Source organism: Vigna unguiculata, chromosome 6 (assembly GCF_004118075.2).
Source record: "Vigna unguiculata cultivar IT97K-499-35 chromosome 6, ASM411807v1, whole genome shotgun sequence".
Lineage (NCBI taxonomy): Eukaryota > Viridiplantae > Streptophyta > Magnoliopsida > Fabales > Fabaceae > Vigna > Vigna unguiculata.
The window spans coordinates 9,573,189-9,597,005 of NC_040284.1; the positions used below are offsets into that span (position 1 = coordinate 9,573,189).

Here is a 23,817-nt window from a genome sequence, read left to right on the forward strand (position 1 = left end):
ACAGCTACTAGTTAGGGTTCCTCCTTCCTCACGCATAGCCAAACCATCCCACGCGTTGCCAATCCTCGTTCCTTCTCACGACTCTACTTAGGTTTGCTGCTTCACGCGTTCCTGCCACCCTTACCTTTAGCTAGGTTGTAATCACGTTTTTCCTCTTTTCTATAGGGTTGGGCCTTTGTTCCGTTAGGATAATATTCATCTTTCACGGTTGCCCTTCTTTCTATAAAAGAGCAAGCCATTTGTTTGTAATTCTTTAGCTTTGATGAATGTTAGTTCCGTTGAGATCACTCCCACTTTTCGTCTTAGCTCCCCTTTCCCTTTAGATGAGGATTTCTCCTCCTAGGGTTCCAAATACAGTGTGTGTGTGTGTGAGTTCAGTGAGAACGAGAGCGAATTCAACCTTTAAGAGTCTTCTGCAGCAATTCCAGTTGTTTCCACCGAATAAGCGACTACCGGAGGCCGTCTCTGTCGAACAGAGTGCATTTCCGTCGATCAACGACGCCGATGGCCTCATCAGTTATGCTCTTCTAATAGTGTATCTGTAATCTTGTCTAATGTGTATTATTAGACTCATGTAATATATTTTGTTATACTTGTATAATGAGGGTATGAAAAATTTTGTCTGATGTGTATTTCTACACTCATCTAATCAATGCTCATTTAGTCAATGTATGCTTAATGTATGTTTTAAGACAATTAGTTTTTTAGCTTTTACCTTTTCTTTCAATATTACTAAAATTAGGGTTAAGTATGTTCATAGTCCCTGCCTGAACGTTGACGTGAATTTAGAATTCGTCCTTGTCGAAAGTTTTTATACATTTGGTCCTCAAACGTTAAACATGAAGGGATAGATTCCTCCTAACCTAGTTACATCAACAATGTTTTATGTGTTAACCATGTTTCATGTAAGCACTTCAGTTGTTTACATCGTTTGACACGTTTCTGCAAAATATTATAGTTTTAATAAGTATGTTTTTTTTAATATATATTTGAAACCTCTAAAATGAACTATTAAGTAAAACAAAAATCCTTCTTAATATAGGAAGAAAAGTTACTACGACAAACGAAAGAAATCCGTTGAGTTTCAAGAAGGGGATAATGTTTTCTTAAAAGTTACACCTGTAAATAGTGTTGGTGGAGCTCTAAAATCTAGAAAACTTTCACCCAAATTCATTGGTCCTTGTTTAATCCTTGAACAAATTGATTTTTGTTGCATACCAAATTTCTTTGCCTCCAAATCCTTCAAAAATGTCTTTCATGTGTTTTAACTTCGTAAATATATTAATGACCCTCTGCATGTGATAGAATCTAATATAGTACAAATGCGAAAACCCTTGTGTATGATATGCTTCCTGTGAGGATTGCAGATTAACAAATTAAATAACATCGAGAAATGGATGTGTGGGGATGTAGCTCAGATGGTAGAGCGCTCGCTTAGCATGCGAGAGGTACGGGGATCGATACCCCGCATCTCCATCTTTATGTTTCTTTTTATATGAAAACTATTCATAATATGTTTAGAAAATCAATATATATGTACACGTACTAAAATAGTTTAATTAATGTATGATTAAGATAGAGTAAAAAATTAAATTTCCAATCTTGTATTTAATTAGAATAACCTTTGCCACCAATTTTTTATTCAACTGCTACAAGATCTACAATTCCATGAGCTTGGGCTTCTGCTGCTGACATAAAAACATCCCTTTCCATGTCTTCCGATATAACCCATAAAGGTTTGCCCGTTCTTTGTACATAAACCCTTGTGATAGTTTCACGCATTTTCAGTAGCGGCTTTCATAAAAATTCTTGTAGAATCGAGAATGAAGTTTTCATTCTGTACATGTCAGATCATGAATTAGTAACTGCATCCAATCTCCAAAAAATCCCAATTGTTTCGAATTTTTTTATCTTTTTGGAATGGAATAGTTACAGAATCCCTATGAATAGGACCAAACCTTATTCTGTGGTATGTAACTCGTCCAATGTATATTACAAGAGTATTCTAATTATTTAATAGACAAAGTCATCTAATGTATATTAATAGTCTCATGATTCATCGTAAACTCGTTCAATCAAAGTATTCGTAAACTCATCTAATCAGTGTATGGAAAGAGTCATTAAATATCTTTTTGTTATACTTTTCTAATTAGTGTATCTATAATCTCGTCTAATGTGTACTATTAGACTCGTGTAATATTTTTTGTTATACTCGTCTAATGAGGGTATGAAAAGTCTTGTCTGATGTGTATTTCTACACTAATCTAATTTATTCAATGTATGCTTAATGTATGTTTTTAGATTCATTTAATGACAATTAAATACATTAGTGGTATATTTTAAGACAATTAGTTTTTTAGCTTTTACCTTTTCTTTCAATTTTACTAAAATGAGGGTTGACTATGTTTATAGTCCATGCCTGAACGTTGATGCAAATTTAGAATTCGTCCTTGTCAAAATTTGTATACATTTGGTCCTCAAATGTTAAACAAATGTTAAACATGAATGGATAAATTCCTCCTAACCTAGTTACGTCAACTATTTTTGGTGTGTTAAACGCGTTTCATGCAAGCACTTCAGTTGTTTATACCATTTGACACATTTATGCTCAATATTATAATTTTAATAAGTATATTTTTTTGTTCAAATACATATTTTAAACCTCTAAAATGAATTATTAAGTAAAACAAAAATCCTTCTTAATATAGGTAGAAAAATTGCTATGACATTTTTTGCTTAAAACAAAAATGAACTATTAAGTAAAACAAAAATCGTTGTGTTTCAAGAAGGGGATAATGTTTGCTTAAAAGTTACACCTCTAACTAGGGTTGGTGGAGCTCTAAAATCTAGAAAAACTTCACCCAAATCATTGGTCATTGTTGAATCCTTAAACAGATTTATTTTATTGCATACCAATTGCTTTGCCCCCAAGTCCTTCAATAATGTCTTTCATGTGTTCTAACTTCGTAAATATATTAATGACCTTCTTCATGTGATAGAACCTAATATAGTACATATACGAGAAAACCTTACATATGATATGCTTCTTGGGAGGATTGAAGATTAGAGGATTAAACAACTTCAAGAAATGAATGTGTGGGGATGTAGCTCAGATGGTAGAGCGCTCGCTTAGCATGCGAGAGGTACGGGAATCGATACCCCGCATCTCCATCTTACGTACTGATCTTGTTTAGTTATTTCATTTAATTTATTTATATTGATTCATATTTTATTTTTGTTATATTTTTAACATATTTTTTTCATTAAAGAAAGTTATCTATATGTTTTATTATTATTTTATATATTTGTATTTGTTTGGATAATGTATAGGTTATTGTTTAAGGAAAAATGACATGTCTCGATAGTTCCCACATTTTTCTATCCTTGAAAATGTTCAAGAGTATGTCACTTGAGAAAGTGTTTTATGTTTGATTTCAATGAGTTGAGATCTAACAAATAAAAAAATGTTTGTGTTTGGAAAGTCATAATTTGTTATACTACAGTTGAAAGGCAAGGACCGTGATGGGTCTATAGAAGTATTCACTAAGTAGGTGGATATAGTTTAGAATAGCGCCTTGGATTAGATATTTATAGGCCAAACTTGGAACTATTTAACATTTGTATAGCATTGTCAAATGTAGTAAATATATATCTCTAATATTTTCGAGAATCAAATAATGATTGTACCAATATTTTTAATTGTGATTGGATTTGTAGTACCTGGAAGAAAGTAAATAGGTTGAATATTTAGCAATTAAGTTAAGTTTTTGCTAGGTGTATTTGTGGTTTGAGAAGACTTAAGTTGAAACTTGTAATAGAGTGAAACTCTTTTAATTTTTTTCTTTTAACAATTTATTTTTTAATTTTTGGTTGTATATAGGTTACAACACTCCAAATATTTTTATATTTAAATATATTAGCTGATAACAAAAATATTTAAAAATAACTTTTGTAATATATTATGAATAATTAAAAAATATAAATATTGTCATACATAAAATGTTAGATAAAAGCAAAGCAGTATAATTAAAAAGAAAATAATTAAAATAACTTTAAAATTTTGTAAAGGACATATAAATGTAAACATAGTTTTAAAGAATCAATAGTTAATAAAAGAAGTAAACAACAGATTTCAAGTTTTATATCAAAACATTTAATTGCATTAAATACCGACTTAACTTCATTTAATAGTCACATTTATCACAATATTGTTATTTGACGTTACACTTGTTATTTAATGTGGGAGGTTCTAGTACTATCTCCAATTTATTTATAGCTCGAGATTTGTATACAAATATTAAAATGTTATAAACATAATTTTATTAAAATAGTCTCATAATGTTAAATAAAGAGTGAGGTAATTCTTAGTAACTTTTATACCTTTATATTTAAAATTTGGTGAAATTTTTTTCAATATAAGTTATTGACTCCAAGTCTAATGATAGAGTCACATTGTGAATAATCACCATGTATTCAATGTATTGTCCATTTTGGAGCGTGTGTTCTATCACGACTTTGTCTTTAAATGATGTCTCAAAGATGGAAGTAGAAAAGAGTATTTAAACCACCTTAAACCTCGTTTTTAAGTGATGTGAGACTATTAAACGTGGTAAAAACACTTCAAATAAAGTTTTACAAACTTATAAAAAATGTTTATACTTTTAATAAATTTATTGAGTTAATTATGCAATATATCAAACGATATACTAAATTGAGTTGTTAATAATGTAACATATATTAGAAAAAAAAATTACTAATATATGTGTCAACTTTTATGATATAAAGTCAGGCAAGAACATATATACATAGAAACTCCTTAAAATCTCTAACATTGTATGATAGGCATCAAACACAAATATATACATAAAGATTTTTCAAAAAATAACATCTAAAAAGATGGTAGGAGTATTTTAAGCATCTATATATACATATATCCCAAAAATCAAATATTTTGACTTTCTCTCTCTGATTGTTGGCCAACATCATCTCTTGCAGTATCATCTGCTCATGTATTTTATACGATCATAGCAAGATAAACCATAGGCAAACAAACAAAGAGAAGGGTAAGCTTATTTAATTAAATCAATTCTTGTTTATTTTAGATAAGTAGCCTCTATTGTCATTCTTATAATGTAAAGCACAACAAAATCAATAAAATCAAAGTTCATAACTAATCTAGCAAACAAACTCACTGACTATTGACATTATGACACTACAAAATAAATAACATCAATATAGTATTCTCTTTAGGAATCCCTATATTATCCTCATACCAAAATAACCACACATATCAATATTCATAATTCCCAAAGCACCTTCACAAAAACATGAAAGCAAAACAAAATTGCGCTCAACATCAAAACTAGGGTTGTCAAAACGAGCCAGCCCGACCCGTTTTAACCCGACCCGATTTTAGCCTGATATAAACAGGTAAGGTTGGGCTGGCCTACAAGGGCAAAACGGGTTAAACTTTTGAACTTGCCTACGGGTTGGCAGGTTGGCGTGCTGGTGGGCCAACCCGTCTGTTTTTTCCTAGAAATGTCATTGGAGGCCCGAAATTAGATTTGAGCTTTTGTTATTCCAGATTTAGTTCAGTGATCATTATCCCAATGTTATATTACAAAATAAAATTCTCCTTCAATGAAGAATACAATAATCATCTATTAAACAAGAAAAAAATGATCACAACACAAATAAGTTAGCTAAATCAAATCAAACAGGTTCAGTTCAGCTAATGATCATGAGCTATGGCTATTCATGTAGCCAAAGAAAATTGTCTACCATAGAGTCAAAGGCAATGATCATATTCAACTAAGCATGAAACATAAATTTGCCACTAGTAGTCACAATATGCATCATTAGTACAAATACAATAGTTTATGCATTGTGATTTAATGTAACCTAAAGATGAAGAGCATCATCAAATTCCAAAAGAATTCAAAATATTGAAAACACAGATAAATAATGGTTTGCTCTACAAATCATGAAGGTCACTTGTTGATATCCTAACTGCACCGACAACATGAACAACATAACTACAGAAAGATGGTATGATGTTAGCTCAAAGCATAAACTTATAACAATGATGAAGGATTATCTTGTTTCCTTTCAGAGTTATGAATATGGTGAAGTTGTTTAAGAAAGCTTTTTGAAAATTCCCACTGGACATTAAGATAGCATGCTATCTAGATGTGAAGGTTCATTTCTCAAGCTCATGAAAGGAAGAAGAGAGTTGGATTCAAGCTTAAACACACACGGCAATAACAACACTAAAGAGCAAAATGAAAGAAGAAACAATAAAAATGGAAAGCATAGAAGATGAAGAATGGAAGAAGCACGCCACTCATAGGGGGGATCTAAGCCAACCAAGCCCTAGAGATGAGTGATGGTGCCGCCACTTGCAAGCAAGATAAGGCAAAGGTGAGTTCACTTCTAGGAAGGAGAGCTCACGAAAATTTAAAGGTTGAAACACAATAGTTTAGAAACAAAATGATCAACCCTTTTACAAGACAAGGAGCACCCTTTAAATAGGAGTTCATAGGGGTCCTTTAGCAAATACAAAAACATGAAAAAGGATTAACTAGCAAACCCTAAACCTAATGTGAGAGTGAGTCTTGGCCAAGTGAAGGGAGATGATTGGTGGAGGCATTCCCATGAGGATTCTAGGCCAAAAGAGGAAGGAGACCAAGTGGCCTTCTAAGGCATAAACCACAAAGGCAAAAGGAGACAAGGTACATGTCTACTTTTGCTTTTGCTTTATGCTTTTTGCTTTCCTCTCTCTTCGACTTCATCCAAGTGCTCCAATCACCAAGTGCCACCTAGCCATGCTCTACTTTCTCTTAATTACCTACAAAACAAGACAAACAAGCATTAACATGTTGGTTTAAGTTAATCTAATCTTGGTCAAAGGTCAACTTTGGATCAAAGTCAACAAGTCAACCAAAATAAATCAACTAGAAACCAACTTAGGGAATTCAAACTAAAGTAATGCAAAACAAAGATAAAGGTGATGGAATAGAAGACTCCCCTCTAGACATGCTTCTAGTGATCCTTCTTGATGGAGCTTCTAAGGAGGTGGTCATGCCTTCATCAAACAACGAACACAAATCAAATTATACAAGTGCAATTCATATTCTATATTTATTAAGCCTTATTACTACTACGTTTACTTAGTTTAAAATATTTCTTTTTTTTTTTGTGAAAAGACCGAAAAAAAAACAAAAGCTTCTAATGCACACACCTAGCATAATCATAACTCCTGTCTCACTCATACCTTTAAATTTTACCCCCAATACAGAACTCTTTTTTAGAAGTTTTCAGTTGTTGATACAAGGTTTACACTTGGAGCTTAATAGCATACCATTCATTCCTACAGCTATTCACAGATGATCCAAGTAGGGACAACATAAACTTATAACAAGGAACACAAATCAAATTACACAAGTGCTATTCGTATTCTAGATTTATTAAGCGTTATTACTACTACATCAAAAAAATAACAGAAGCTCCTGATGCACACACCTAGCATCATCATAACTCTTGTCTCACCCAAACCTTTAAATTTTACCCCTAATATAGAACTCTTTTTTACAAGTTTTAAGTTGTTGATGCAAGGTTTACACTTGGAGCTTAATAGCATACCATTCATTACTACTGTTATTTACAGATGATCTAAGTAGGGACAGGGGTGGAAAGGAAAAAATACCTATCTTTTATAGGCCTCAATTCTTTCTTCTTGTATCTTCATTTACCTACGAAAGTAAAAATGAAGAGTTCTCTGCACAATCAAAGTAAACTTAGTTCAAAACTAAGGCAATCATATTTTAATTTTAACAACATTTATTGCATAAACTCACCTTCGATTTTCATCAATTTCCTTTTTAGTGTTAGTGTTATTAGATGCACCCTTAGAATTACTTCCCTCAGCTCTTCCATCGTGATCAACATCATCATCTTATAAAAACACATGGAATTAAAAAAAAAACAAGTTACAATATAAAAATTATTATTGAATGAGTATTTAAGTCAGAATTTAAATTAAAGTTACCATATTCACGAAACCCATGTTTCCAACTACAAGTACAAATTATAACTTCAACATGTTTTGACAATAAATGACTTAAGTGAAAATTCAAGTGGCCTTTGGAACCCCTTGAACCTCACACTACACGTTTAAAAACTATTACAAACCAAGCTGGGATGGGATTGCTCTAAAGCATTTTCCCACCTAAGCTAAAGAAGAAGAAAACTGAAATAGAGAAAAATTACAACTAAAAAATCGTGACATCCAATACAGAAATCACAAAAATAAAAGAATGATGCAGTTTGCTCTCAAGCTCTCGGGCCAATGTTGGAATTTTTCCCAGCTCACTCCTTTGAATCCCCTCGTGGTTGCACTCTTTCCAACATCAATGTGGGGGTCTCAAGTCCTAGCTCACTCCTTCTTCCTCTCGGCAATGTAACTCCCACAGCAGATGAATTCACAACAACTCCATATCTCTAGATGAAACCTCACCTACAAGGGCTGCAAAACAAAGTGAGTGTCCAAAGTAAAGAGAACCAGAAAAAAAATCAAGTGTTGCCACTTAAGAACAACAATTTAGAAAATCAATAATAGTTCAAAGTGAAAACTGGACTACATCAAGTGATGGATTATATAGACAAACTCAAAGAATAGCCAATAAAGACAAGCAAGAAAAAGGCGAAGCAACAAAGGATGGCACTCAATAGAGAACCTAAGGAACGTGTCTAGAACAAGATTAGCAAAACTAAAAACAAAAAGACACAAAACAAGTTGAATCAAGAGCATATGCACATTGTATTTGATAAGAATGGGCAACACGAAGTTAACTATTTTTGATTCACTCTTTGTTTTCACTCAAATGAGGCAAACAATATCTATCAATACAGATTTTCACATCATATTCTTATCCACAAATTTTGTTTGCAACTCACATAGATCACATATGCAACTAATCTTTTAAAGCACAGTTCACTTCAATGGCAGTTTTCCAATTCCATTCAACGGTCCATGGCATATGACAGATTTAAAGATCCAACTCAAAAACAATATGAAAGAAACGGACAAGAAAACAAAGAACAGCTCTTGGCATGGCAGTGCAGTAATCATTCAACAAAACTGTTTCACACAAGCAAAACGGATGTGGTGAATCACACATATGACAACTGCATTAAACCAGGGCAATCAGTGTAATACCACAGACAAATGAAACAAATTTTGTAATGAAACAGGTGCAGTGGTATGTGGCAGGACTGAAATGAATACGTAACCAATCATCAATGATGAGATAATGTGATAGAGTAAAAGAGCATCAACAGAACCAAGACTCAAAGGGAATTGGCACTCCAATATTGGTAGCTCAAGCAAATAGACACGGATTGCAGTTTTGAAATTAGATTCAAAAAGCCACAAAGCTCACTATTACATGTGTATAAATCTGAACTAATTGCACATAAGCTACATCACAACGGGTAACAGAATCAGAATATGGAAAACTGCAATAAGAAGCATGACTCAGCCAATCATGAGTATAAGCAAAGATGCACCTGGAAATCTTGATTCGTAAGACAAAACAACCACTACAGCAGAGACCGTGAATGAAATGTTAGGAAAAGATATCTAAGCTAATCACAAATTAACAAAAGTGTGATATAGCAAACAGAAGACACGGTCAAAGCAGTGAACCAGATAGCAACATGCAATTGAGTTCATAACAAAATCACCTAGTGGTAGCAACACAAACCAACAAGATAAAGCAACAAACTCTAGATTGAGCAGAAAATTATGTTATAAAACAGAAACAGTGCACTGCACAAAGAGAAACTCAACACTGAAAACACAGAAGCAACAATTACGGAAAAAGCCTATGCATACACAAACCAAGCATGCATTTCCACACATAAATTCTGATATGAATCAGATTACTGTGTGATGTAATGCGCATGAAGTGCTTTAGTCTGAATCAATCATTGGCCAACAAATGGAATTTCAACAGCAATAGATTCAAACAAAGACGCATATTCAATTGGACAACAATTGTAAGAATTGAGCACGAAGTTGTTTAATTTTCTAATCTGCAATCCTCACATGAAGCATATCATACACAAGGTTTTCTCGTATTTGTACTATATTAGATTCTATCACATTTAGAGGGTCATTAATATATTTACGAAGTTAAAACACATGAAAGACATTTTTGAAGGATTTGGTGGCAAAGAAATTTGGTATGAAACAAAATCAATTTGTTCAAGGATTAAACAAGGAGCAAAGAATTTGGGTGAAAGTTTTCAAGATTTTAGAGCTCCACCAACACTATTTACAGGTGTAACTTTTAAGAAAACATTATCCCCTTCTGGAAACTCAAGGGATTTCTTTCGTTTGTCGTAGTAACTTTTCTTCCTATATTAAGAAGGATTTTTGTTTCACTTAATAGTTCATTTTAGAGGTTTAAAATATATATTAAAAAAACATAATTATTAAAACTATAATATTGAGCAAAAATGTGTCAAACGATGTAAACAACTGAAGTGCTTACATGAAACACGGTTAACACACAAAACATTGTTGATGTAACTAGGTTAGGAGGAATCTATCCCTTCATGATTAACGTTTGAGGACCAAATGTATAAAAACTTTGGACAGGGACGAATTCTAAATTCACGTCAACGTTCAAGTAGGGACTATGAACATACTTAACCCTAATTTTAGTAAGATTGAAATAAATGTAAAAGCTAAAAAACTAATTTTCTTAAAATATACCACTAATGTTTTGAATTGTCATTAAATGAATCTTAAAACATACATTAAACAGACATTGATTAAATGAGCATTGATTAGATGAGTGTAGAAATACACATCATACAAGATTTTTCATACCCTCATTAGATGAGTATAACAAAAAATATTACACGAGTCTAATAATACACATTAGACAAGATTACAGATACACTAATTAGAATAGTGTAACAAAAAGATATTTGATGACTCATTTCATACATCGATTAGATGAGTTTACGAATACTTTGATTGGACAAGTTGTAGATGAATCGATCAAACTAGTCTATCAATACACATTAGACAAGTCATTCATATATTGATTGGACGAGTCTAACTACATACATTTGACAAGCTTTTTGATAGAAAAATTTGATGAGGCTATTAATATACATTAGACGACTTTGTCTATTCAATAATTAGAATAATCTTGTAATATACATTGGACGAGTTTCTCATACATTAATTAAACGATTTTAGTTATACACATTAGATGAGTCTCTCAGTGCACTAATTATACAAGTAATTTTATCATAAATTATAAAACAAGTCATTTCATGCACTAATTAGGTGCGTCTAAGAATACGCATTAGGTGTGGCTGTCATACACAAATTAAATAAGTCTTTCAACACACATTAGACAAGTTTGTTCATACACTGATTAAATGAGTCTAGCAATATACATTTTATACACATATTATACGAGTCTATTAATACATATTAGACAACTCTATCAATTTTTTGATTAGACGTGTCTTTCAATACACATTAGATGAGTCTGTCCATATAGTTATTAGACGACTCCAACATTATATATTAGATCAATTTTTTGATGCACCAAACATTAGACCAAATTTCGATACACTGATTTGTATTTATAACGAATATTTTTGTATAGTTTACCCTTTGTATTTTCATAGTGTTTACCCCATATTTTTTAACATGTTATATTTTAAACAATCTACCCTTTACTTTTTTACATATATATTGACTTTTAAAAACGTATTATAATTAGGTTTCATATAAAAAGAAACATAAAGATGGAGATGCGGGGTATTGATCCCCACACCTCTCACATGCTAAGCGACCTCGTACCTCTCACATGCTAAGCGAGCGCTCTACCATTTGAGCTACATCCCCACACGTCCATTTCTTGAAGTTATTTAATCCTCTAATCTCCAATCTTCCCAAGAAGAATATCATACGTAAGGTTTTCTCGTATTTGTACTATATTAGGTTATATAACATGAAGAAGGTCATTAATATTTTTACGATGTTAGAACACATGAAAGACATTTTTGAATGATTTGGAGGCAAAGCAATTTGGTATGCAACAAAATTAATTTGTTCAAGGATTAAACAAGGACCAATAAATTTAGGCAAAAATTTTCTATATTTTAGTGCTCCACCAACCCTAGTTATGAATGTAACTTTTAAGAAAACATTATCCACATCTTGAAACGCAACGAATTTCTTTCGTTTGTCGTAGTAACTTTTGTACCTATATTAAGAAGGATTTTTTGTTTTACTTCATAGTTCATTTTAACGGTTTAAAATATATATTTGGATAAAAAATATACTTATTAAAACTATAATATTGAGCGGAAACGTGTCAAATGGTATAAACAACTGAAGTGCTTGCATGAAACACGTTTAACACAAAAAAATAGTTGACATAACTAGGTTAGGAGGAATCTATCCCTTCTTCTTTAACATCTGAGGACCAAATGTATAAAAACTTTGGACAGGGACGAATTATAAATTTGGGTCAACATTTAGGTAGGGACAATAAACATACTTAACCCTAATTTTAGTAAGACTAAAACAAAAGGTAAAAGCTGAAAAACTAATTGTCTTAAAATATACCACTAATGTATTTAATTGTCATTAAATGAGTCCAAAAACATACATTAAACATACATTGATTAAATGAACATTCATTAGATGACTCAAGAAATAGACATCAGAAAAGATTTTTCATACCCTTATTAGACGAGTATAAAAAAAAATATTGCACGAGTCTAATAGTACACATTAGACGATATTATATATACACTAATTAGAAGCGTATAACAAAAAGATATTTGATGACTCATTTCATACGTTGATTAGATGAGTTTACGAATAACTTTGATTGGACAAGTTGTGGATGAAATTATCAGATCAGTCTAGCAATACAAATTTGACAAGTCTTTCATATATTGAATAGACGAGTCTAACAACATCCATTCGACAAGTCTATTGATATACATTATACGACTTTGTCTATTTAATAATTAGAATAAACTTGCAATATATACGAGTTTGCACAAACATTAATTAAACGATTTTAGTAATACACATTAGATGAGTCTATCCATGCACTAATTATACAAATATTTTTTGGATAAAACATAAAACAAGTAATTTCATGCTTCTGTATGGTGCGTCTAAGAATACACACTAGGTGGGCCATCATACACAAATAAAATGAGTCTTGCAACACACATTAAATGAGTTTGTCCATATAGTAATTAGACGAGTCTAACATCAAATATTAGATGAATTTTTCGATGCTAACATTAGATATTAGATAAGTTTTCCGATGCAACAAACATTAAACTAAACTTCATTGTATTTATAATGAATATTTTTGTATAGTTTTTTGTATAGTTTATCCTTTGTATTGACTTTCTAAACGTATTATAAATAGTTTTCATATAAAAAGAAACATAAAGATGGAGATGCGGGGTATCGATCCCCGTACCTCTCGCATGCTAAGCGAGCGCTCTACCATTTGAGCTACATCCCCACACGTCCATTTTTTGAAGTTATTTAATCCTCTAATCTCCAATATTCCCAAGAAGAATATCATACGTAAGGTTTTCTCGTATTTGTACTATATTAGGTTATATAACATGAAGAAGGTCATTAATATTTTTACGATGTTAGAACACATGAAAGACATTTTTGAAAGATTTAGAGGCAAAGCAATTTGGTATGCAACAAAATTAATTTGTTCAAGGATTAAACAAGGACCAATAAATTTAGGCAAAAATTTTCTATATTTTAGTGCTCCACCAACCCTAGTTATGGATGTAACTTTTAAGAAAACATTATCCACATCTTGAAACTTAACAAATTTCTTTCATTTGTCATAGTAACTTTTCTACCGATATTAAGAAGGATTTTGTTTTACTTAATAGTTCATTTTAGAGGTTTAAAATATATATTTGAGTAAAAACACATACTTATTAAATCTATAATATTGAGTGGAAACGTGTCAAACGATGTAAACAACTAAAGTGCTTGCATGAAACACGTTTATCACACCGAAAATAGTTGATGTAACTCGGTTAGGGGGAATCTATCCCTTCATGTTTAACGTTTGAGGACCAAATGTATAAAAACTTTGGACATGCACGAATTCTAAAATTGTGTGAACGTTCAGACATGGACTATAAACATACTTAACCCTAATTTTATTAAGACTAAAACAAAAGGTAAAACCTAAAAAGCTAATTGTCTTAAAATATACCACTAATGTATTTAATTGTCATTAAATGAGTCTAAAATCATACATTAAACATACATTGATTAAATGAACATTCATTGGATGAGTCAAGAAATATACATCAGAAAAGATTTTTCATACCCTTATTAGACGAGTATAACAAAAAATATTACACGAGTCTAACAGTACACATTAGACGAGATTATATATACATTAATTAGAATAGTATAACAAAAAGATATTTGATAACTCATTTCATACATTGATTAGATGAGTTTACAAATAACTTTGATTGGACAAGTTGTGGATGAAATTATCTTACATGTCTAGCAATACAAATTTGACAAGTCTTTCATATATTTAATAGACGAGTCTAAAAACATCCTTTCGACAAACATTTTCATAGAAAAATTTGATGAGTCTATTGATATACATTAGACGATTTTGTCTATTCAATAATTAGAATAAACTTGCAATATACATTTTACAAGTTTGCAGAAATTAAACGATTCTTGTAATACACATTAGATGAGTCTATCCATGCACTAATTATACAAGTTTTTTTTGCATAAAACATAAAACAAGTCATTTCATGCTTCTATTTGGTGCATCTAGGAATGCACACTAGGTGGGCCATCATACACAAATAAAACGAGTCTTGCAACACACATTAGATGAGTTTGTCCATACACTGATTAAATGAGTCTAGCACTATACATTTTATACACATATTATATGAGTTTATTAATGCATATTAAACAACTCTACTTGTAACATCCCAGTAGGATATTACTTAAAACAAAGGAAAATAACAAGTATTGGAATAAATATACCTCCTTTATTATCAAACCATTTCTTAAAAATGCGGAAATTTTAACACTTTAAAGTTTATAAAAACGCTATAAATAGTCAAAATATCCATAATTCACTTTTACAGTTTAAAAGTCCAAAACAGTAAAGCCAGTAATTAAATTACATGAAAAAAAAACAAATAAAAAGTCTTTATAATTTCCCATGTACTTTGCACCCACTCTCCGCCACTAAGCATCTCCCTGCCCACCTGTAATATCATTTGCTCCTGGATAACAAGTTACCCGATCATCGCCACACACAAACAGATAGGGTGATTCCACGACCCTCCTCGCTCGTGGTCCAACCTACGAGCCTATCCCGCTCGTAGTCGTACTTCACGGACTCCCTCGTCCATCATCCGAACTCCTCGCTCGGACCCGGATCCGCATACCCGCCTTTCCTACTATGAACTCCCTTGCTCATAGCATTCTCAAGTTTGAGCATGAAGTGAACTCCCTCGCTCACTCATCCCAAACAAGAGTACCTCCAATGAACTAAACCGTTAACGTTCCGCATGCGGTCCAACCATCACGAACTCCTAGCTCGCGACTTAAGCCAAGCACATCCCAGATTCTATGGATTTAGTCCTTCAAGCCCAACATCACAAAACACATGCATATAATTCTCGTAATTTCGGAAATATAAAACAATATGCTTAAAAAATACACGGAACATGAAACTTCACTATTCTTGCTTAGGCTGGGAGTCTTCGCTCAAGCGACTGTATCTGTCTCGCTCAAGCGAGTGTATCTGTCTTGCTCAAGCTAGACCCCCTCGCCTAAGCGAGTGTGATACCAAAACACAGCCTAATCAGTACCATGCATTCCATATCAACAAGCAACTCAAATGACATGTTTTATATCCATTTGAACCACCAAAACTCGAGATTTAATCAACAATAATTATTCAATTACCAAAACCCTCAATTCTAATAATATAAGGCATAAAAGGCCTTTGCAGACAACATCAAACAAATCAATTCTCAATCTCATCATGTAACATCCCTAAGGAATATTACTGATATTAAATAAATAAAAATTTGGAAATCCAACCAGTGCTGCATTTAATATGAATCATTTCCCAAAACACGGGAAATTCAAAACTTTAAAAAATTAAAATGCATAAATCCAGGAGTCCATAATTCATAAACCGAATTAAAAGTCAAAGACCCCTAAAGGGATTACATAATTTTCTCAAAGCTAAAAATGTAAACATCTATATACATATACAAAATTATCCCCCTACTAGCCCTCGCTCCACGTCTAAGTGTCTCTTGGCCCACCTGTCACATCATCTGCTCCCGGATAACAAGTTATCTGATCATCGCCACAAACACACAGATAGGGTGAGCTATGCACAATAAAACATAAACAGATACATGTGAAATAAACATGCTTCCCCACCCAAAAACAATATAAGTACAAAACTCATAATTTCCAAATCACCCAACCATGACCTCATAGTCCTTCATGAGTCATATGCATGAACTAGGTCTTGGGACTTCCCTGTGCTCCCACGAAACTGACTCATTCGTGGTCCAACCCTATGAGCCTATCCCGCTCATAGTTATGGACGTCAAAAAAATCCGTACCCGCGGGTATCCGTGTATAAAACCCGCAACTGGTAGGAAATGGATATTAAAAATGGATACCTGCTACCCGCGGGTATGGGTATTTTTGATACCCGCATGTTAACGGGGCGGGTACGGGTATCATAGTATCCGTACTCGTGGATACTCGTACCCGCTAAACTTTACCTTATATATATATATATATATATTAGTAAACAACATTATGAGTCTTCATCCAATAATGGTGGTCAGATTCTTACCCCACAAATGAGTAAATTACTTCTATATACTATGGAGGTATTGATGTGTCTCTAAGACTGGTTATGGACTAACATGGAAGGTAATGAAATTAACACTTTTACTTATATATTTTAATTAAGTGATTGTTAGAAATTTTTACTGAACTTCTTATGTTTTAAGGCTCTTCTAGATTAAAATTAGACAACATGAAACTTTATACAATGTTGCAAGAGGTGGACATTGATGAAGTTGGTAATTTCTTTAATATTTTATTCAAAAATAAACTACAATATAAATTGGTAGTGATTTTTTATTTGTTTGTTTTTCAAGAATCAATCGGAGAAAGGGGACTTGTTGATCTAAGCACTAATTATGGTTAAATATTTATTTTTTAAAATATTTTTGTAAATACCCGCGGATATGAAAAAAATAGACGGGTACCCGCATAATGGATACCCGACGGATATGGGTACGGGTACGGGGCAAATATTTATCCAGCGGGTAGGGTACGGGGGAGCTACTACCCGTACCCTACCCGCCCCGTTGACATCCCTACTCATAGTCCTGCCCTACAGACTCCTCGCTTGTAGTATAAACATCCAAGTCTCACACTTGGACCCGGGCACACACGCAATCACCATACTATGGACTCCTCGCCCGATAGCAGCCGACGGGAACATCACAGTTCCTTGCCCATCGTGCGCCCGACACATGCAATCACCATACTAAGGACTCCTCGCCCATTAGTAGCCGACGGTAACTCAGCCAGTTGATAACACTGTCGTTGACGCGATCAAATTAATACTACTTATCTATAACAACTTCAGTATTGTTAAGAAAGTAGTCAAGAAAATAGAAAGGGTAAAGTAACCCTAAGTCATCTCCCAACGAACACGGAATTGATTTTTAACAAATTAGTTCTTATAAAACTATACAAATGAGTTAGTCAAATAAAATAAAAAATATAAGGGATTAAGATAAACAAAGATAGAAATAAAATTTTAAAGATAAAAAAAATAAAAACAATAGTAAAGAAAATAGATTGATTCCATTGCTTTTTCAAAATAGATTCATCATCGGTTATCTAAAGATTATTGCTTAATTAATTATTGTTATAGATTTACAAATTAATCAATGTAAAGTCTCAATTAATTTGTTGGCATTCTCACTTTTAACCAAAGTACAGTCTCAATTAAAAGTGAGAACTTTTAGATTATCCACAGTAAATTCAACCAAAGTACAATCTCAATCAAATTTACTATGCCTAATCATGTCTAGTCTTTTATCTCCTCACCAAATAAAAAGCTTAATTAATCAAAGTAAAGTCTCAATTAATTCTAGTTAGAGTAAATACCTTTAACCAATGTAAAGTCTCAATTATTGGTAAAAACTCATTTAATCATATGAAAGTTTCTAAATAAAATCAAAGTAAAGTCTCAATTAAATTTAAAAACCCTTGAACTCATATGATCAACATGCATATAGATTTAAAATCATTACTTTTAAAATAATTAAAACCTCAACAATAATAAAAAGAACAAAGAAATTAATTCATTCTAACCTCAGAATCCATAATGAAATTACAATGGAATCAACCCAAAAAGTTTAGCAATCCATGGAATACAAAATAAAAAGAAGAATAAAGAGAAGAAAAGATAGAAAGAAATTAGGTCCCCCTAAGGGTTCCTAAATTCCGAAATGCCAAGCTTGTTTTCTACTTCTCCCTTGGTCTCTTTATATAGGAATTGGAATGGACTTTTTTGTTGCTAAAATCTCTCAAATATCTTTTAAAATAAAGATAAATATAAATATTTAAAAATATTTGGAGAGATATAGAGTATTTGACAAATATAGTTGGTTGATAATATCAATATCTAATATAATTAAATTAATTAATTACTTAAAGATATATGATAAATTATCACCAATTAATATTTGTATTAATTTTCCAAATCAACCCTTTGCAATCTCCTCAAAGTATCTTCTAAATAATCCAATATCTTCAAGATATATTTGTTTGTTGTGGATCTAAAAAGATTCTAGAAGATCTTGTCATATTTAAAAAGATTTGGTAGTTAATATCTTTTAATATTTTATGATATAATTAAATAAGATAATTATTTAAAAATATCAAATAAAATATCTAAAGATATATTTTTCCCAAATTATCTTCTATCATAAAGATAAAGAAAACCGCAAGGTCCAATTTTTTTGTTCCTCTCTTCTTGGTTTAGCCAAACTTCTTCACTTTTTCAAGTTTTTCTTGCCGTCTTCATGCAATGCTTGGCTTGAATTTTTGTACTTTTGATAATTTCTTATTCTTGGATTTATCTTTAAGGTGTCATGAAGCTTTAATCAATTTATTTCCACACCTCCATGAGTTCAACTTAGCTACAGCTGCACTAACACACCTCAAAATATCCAAAGAACATTTATGCAACTAAAATGCTATTTTTAACATGTTTTTGTATCTCATGCTCAATGAACCCAATTATAGGAAATCCCAATTAAATCAATCTTTAAACACACAAATTCAATTAAATACCCAGAATTAAACACTGAATGGGGGCAAAAATACGCACTCATCACCAGTTCCATGCCCATCATGTGTCCAACCACCGAGCACATCCCAGACCCCTAATGGACTTAGTCCTTTAAGACCACACACCATAACACATGCATATACAACCTAACCATGGTATAACAACCAAACACACTCACAAGCACATAGAAACATAGTATATCGCATAAACTCGCTTAAGCTAGGACCCCTCGCCCAAGCTAGACCCTCAGTCTCGCTTAGTCTAGTCCACCTCGCCTGGGCGAGCTTAAAACAACCACAATCTCACGTTATCTCGCTTGGGCGAGCTGCACCATCGCTCAAAGTAACACCCACCTCTCGCCTAAACGAGAAACCACTTAAACAACGTCATTTCTCATCGCGACCTCGCTCAGGCGAATGACTCTCACCTGAGCGAGATGGAGTCGCTCAAAACACCAATACTTCTCGCCTGGGAGAGATATCGCGCTCAAAAGCGCTCAAGTTTCCTCGCTACCTCGCTTAGGCGAGCTGCCCTCGCTTGAGCGAGACTAAGTCGCTCAACACCAAACCAAGGTCACCTGGGCAAGCAACGCGACCTAAACCAGACGTGAGGTTCTGCAACTCTCGCCTAGACGAGATAGACTCGCTTGGGCGAGACTTGCAGAGTTCCCTCACTGTCAGACACGAATTTTACCCTAAAACAATGTCAATCATACACAAAAATATACCTCCAGACAACCAATCGATACCAATGCAATTTCAAGAGCAAGTATCACTCAGAACCATGCTTTTCACACATTTTAACATTTCCATTCGAATACACAATTATCAATAACATGAAATCTCAAAACCCTCATCCCACAATACATTATTCAACATAATCATACCCCCAAACTCAAATACTAAAATTCCCAATCATAGCACATAGAGTACGAAATTACAACATTCAACATTCATTTGAGAAGGCAATAATCTAGCATTCCAAGCACACATATCAATTAATTTACATGTACAAAGACAACTCCCCTAACCTGTAAATCTTTGCTTCCAAAGGTTGCCTAATCCTTGACTTTCTGATTGCTAGAACCCTCCCTTTTTGCTCTCTCAACCACCACCGCTTTGTTCCCAATCCCATTTAGCTTTCGCACTCAAAACTCGTAATCCTTTCTCACTCAAATTTTCAGACTTCCAAAACCCTTCTAATGGCCTAATTCTCCCTTTTTATATGACTCCAAATTGTGGTAAAAAAAATAAAACGAAAATTTACTTTTTAATGCCTATTATTATCTTTCATAAGCTATTATGGACTGCTTTTCCAACTCCCTTGGCTTCCCATTATCTCTAGGGCTTTCCCACCCTTTCATATTCAGACCACAAGCATTATAGCAAAAATAAAGAGATTAATTTGTTCTCATCAAGGTTTGAACCTATGACCTTCCACCCATAAGGCCATAACACAACCACTATGCCAATTCACATTTGGTGATCTACACAATCAACGTAAGTTTACATTTCAACTTCCACACTCTTACATATTATTAAAATAAATCATAAAACAACAACATGTAATTGGCATACATAGGACTCGAACCCAAGTCCTCTCACACAATCAAAGTACTCTCAACCACTTAAGCTAGCACTTTTTCACATCACATTATACAACAATTAATGTCATAAAGACGTCTTCTACTCGCATTTATTAATTAATTAATTTTCCCGGGTCTTACACATCACACATAACACGAAATTCCCAACACATAGGAACCAAATTGAGAAGAGCAAAAATGCAAAAATCACAACCCATTTAATTTACACATACGTGGACAACTTCCTCTAACCTAGAATCCTTGCACAAAACTTGTAGCCTTTGAGGGTTCTTCTCCAATTCACCATTCTGCCTAGTTCTTCCTCTCAAGTCCACTCTCAATGACATTCAATTCTCTCCTCACACTCTCAGAATTCGTGCTCTGGTTTCTATGCCACAAATATAGCCCCAAAACAACCTTTTCTCTCCCTTCCTTAATCACTAAATATGGCCTTAATGAGAGGTACACCCCCCTCTTGGGGGTTCCTTACACTAGGTTTTGTTTTCCCTTGCCCTTTCATATTCATGCCCAAAGCTGATTCTAACAAAAAAAATAAGGTTTAATTCATGCCTATCAAGGTTCAAACACACAACCACCAAATCATCAATCCAATGCACAACCATTTAACCAATTCATGTTTCGTGATAATTAATATAATCCTATGATTATACTATCACTCAACATGCTCAAGTATATTATCAAAAATAATAATAAATCAAATACACACAATTGGCATACCAAGGACTTGAACCCAAGTCGTCTCACACAATCAAAGTACTCTCAACCACTTGACGTAATACTTTTCCACACCATAATAATCAATATTTAATGCCATAAAGGCTCCCACTACCCACATTTATTAATTAATTATTTAATTAAATTCCACGGGTCTTACACTATCCATTTCCTGATTAGACATACACATTAGATGAGTCCATAATTTTTAACATGTTATATCTTTTTTTATTTTTAAATAATCTACCCTTTACTTTTTTACATATATATTGACTTTCTAAACGTATTATGAATAGTTTTCAAATAAAAAGAAACATAAAAATGGAGATGCAGGGTATCGATCCCCGTACCTCTCGCATGCTAAGCGAGCGCTCTACCATCTGAGCTACATCCCCACACGTCCATTTTTTAAAGTTATTTAATCCTCTAATCTTCAATCCTCCCAGGAAGCATATCATACGTAAGATTTTCTCGTATTTGTACTATATTAGGTTATATAACATGAAGAAGGTCATTCATATTTTTAAGATGTTATAACACATGAAAGACATTTTTGAAGGATTTGGAGGCAAAGCAATTTGGTATGCAATAAAATCAATATGTTTAAGGATTCAACAAGGATAAATGAATTTGTTTTAAAGTTTTCTAGATTTGAGAGCTCCACCAACCCTAGTTACAGGTGTAAATTTCAAGAAAACATTATCCATTCTTCAAGCTCATGGGATTTCTTTTATTTGTTGTTGTAACTTTTCTACCTATCTTAAGAAGTTTTCATTTTTTTTCCTAATCATTTTAATTATTTCTGAATCCAAAATTAATGAATTTTTATTCTCATACTGAAAACATAGGTGTTTTACATTCTACCTCATAAAGCTTTGTATGGATTGATTGTTATGCTTGAGTGGAAACTGATTATGTAAATAAACTCTATCAATGGTATAAAATTATCTCAACTTCCAACATATTCTAAGATACCAACTCTCAACAAGTCATCTCTACAAATTTGATAGTCCTTTTAGATTGTCCATCAGTTTGAGGGTGATAAGCAAAACTAAGCCTAACTTTTGATCATAATTTTGTAAGCTATCCCAAAATCTAGAGGTAAAACAAGGGTATCTATAAGAAATTATATTAGAAGATAGACCATGTATCTTGATAATTTCTTTTATATACACATAAGCTAATTTTGTTAATCTATTCACAATGACCCAAATCGCATCATGAACAAAAACAGTCTTTGGTAAACCTATCACAAAATCAATGGATATGCTTTCCTATTTCCATTTTGGGACATCTTGTAATGCCCCTTAACCAGGTCTCACAATTGTGAGTAGGAAGAAGAGAGGGAAAAAATTTCTTAAGGAAAGGTAAAGACAAAAAGCCCAAGGTGCTAAGTAGACATATATTGTATAACATTGTCTAATGCATTGAGTCGTCTAGCATTTTGGTTGTTTAATAAATGACTTAAGGTGTTTGGTCATCACATTTATTTCCTTTCATTAATTTTAACACAATGCCCAATTCATATAGTACTTAAAAAGGTAATATGAATATCAATACTCAAGAAAATTGGTTCATTCACTTTACACTCTCCAGGAAATGGAAAAGAGAGGAAAGATGTTTCTAATACAATAATCAATTAAGAAAATCTATAACTTACGAAGTTCATTAGACTTAGCTTTTATATGACCATTAAAATATAAGCTTAATCAAGGTTGAACATACATCATATTAGGGGTGGCAAAATGAATCAGTCCGACTCGTTTTTGGCTTATGAAAAATGGGGTGGGATAGGCCAGCCTGTTTGAACAATACGGGCTTGAAAACACAAATCGTCTCGTCCTATGACGAGCTAACGAGCCAACTCGTCCTTTTTTCTTAAAAAAAATTATGTTTTTTTTCTAACTCATGTTCCTCTTGTTTCAGTGATCCGAACAAACAAATTTCTTCTTGACTGAGGGGAAGCAGAGAAACTTAAATTCAAGGTGTAAATGATGCAAAATA

The 23,817-nt window shown here is 32.8% G+C and overlaps 4 non-coding genes across 4 annotated transcripts; 2 read left to right on the forward strand and 2 right to left on the reverse strand.

Annotated features, from left to right (window-relative positions):
• Positions 1 to 1,403: 1,403 nt before the first annotated feature.
• On the forward strand, positions 1,404 to 1,476 carry TRNAA-AGC. Its single transcript has one exon. It is a non-coding gene; the product is annotated as a tRNA-Ala (tRNA).
• A 1,622-nt stretch (positions 1,477 to 3,098) lies between these two features.
• On the forward strand, positions 3,099 to 3,171 carry TRNAA-AGC. Its single transcript has one exon. It is a non-coding gene; the product is annotated as a tRNA-Ala (tRNA).
• Positions 3,172 to 13,513: 10,342 nt separating this feature from the next.
• On the reverse strand, positions 13,514 to 13,586 carry TRNAA-AGC. The gene has a single exon. It is a non-coding gene; the product is annotated as a tRNA-Ala (tRNA).
• An 8,549-nt stretch (positions 13,587 to 22,135) lies between these two features.
• Positions 22,136 to 22,208, reverse strand: TRNAA-AGC. Its single transcript has one exon. It is a non-coding gene; the product is annotated as a tRNA-Ala (tRNA).
• Positions 22,209 to 23,817: the final 1,609 nt, after the last annotated feature.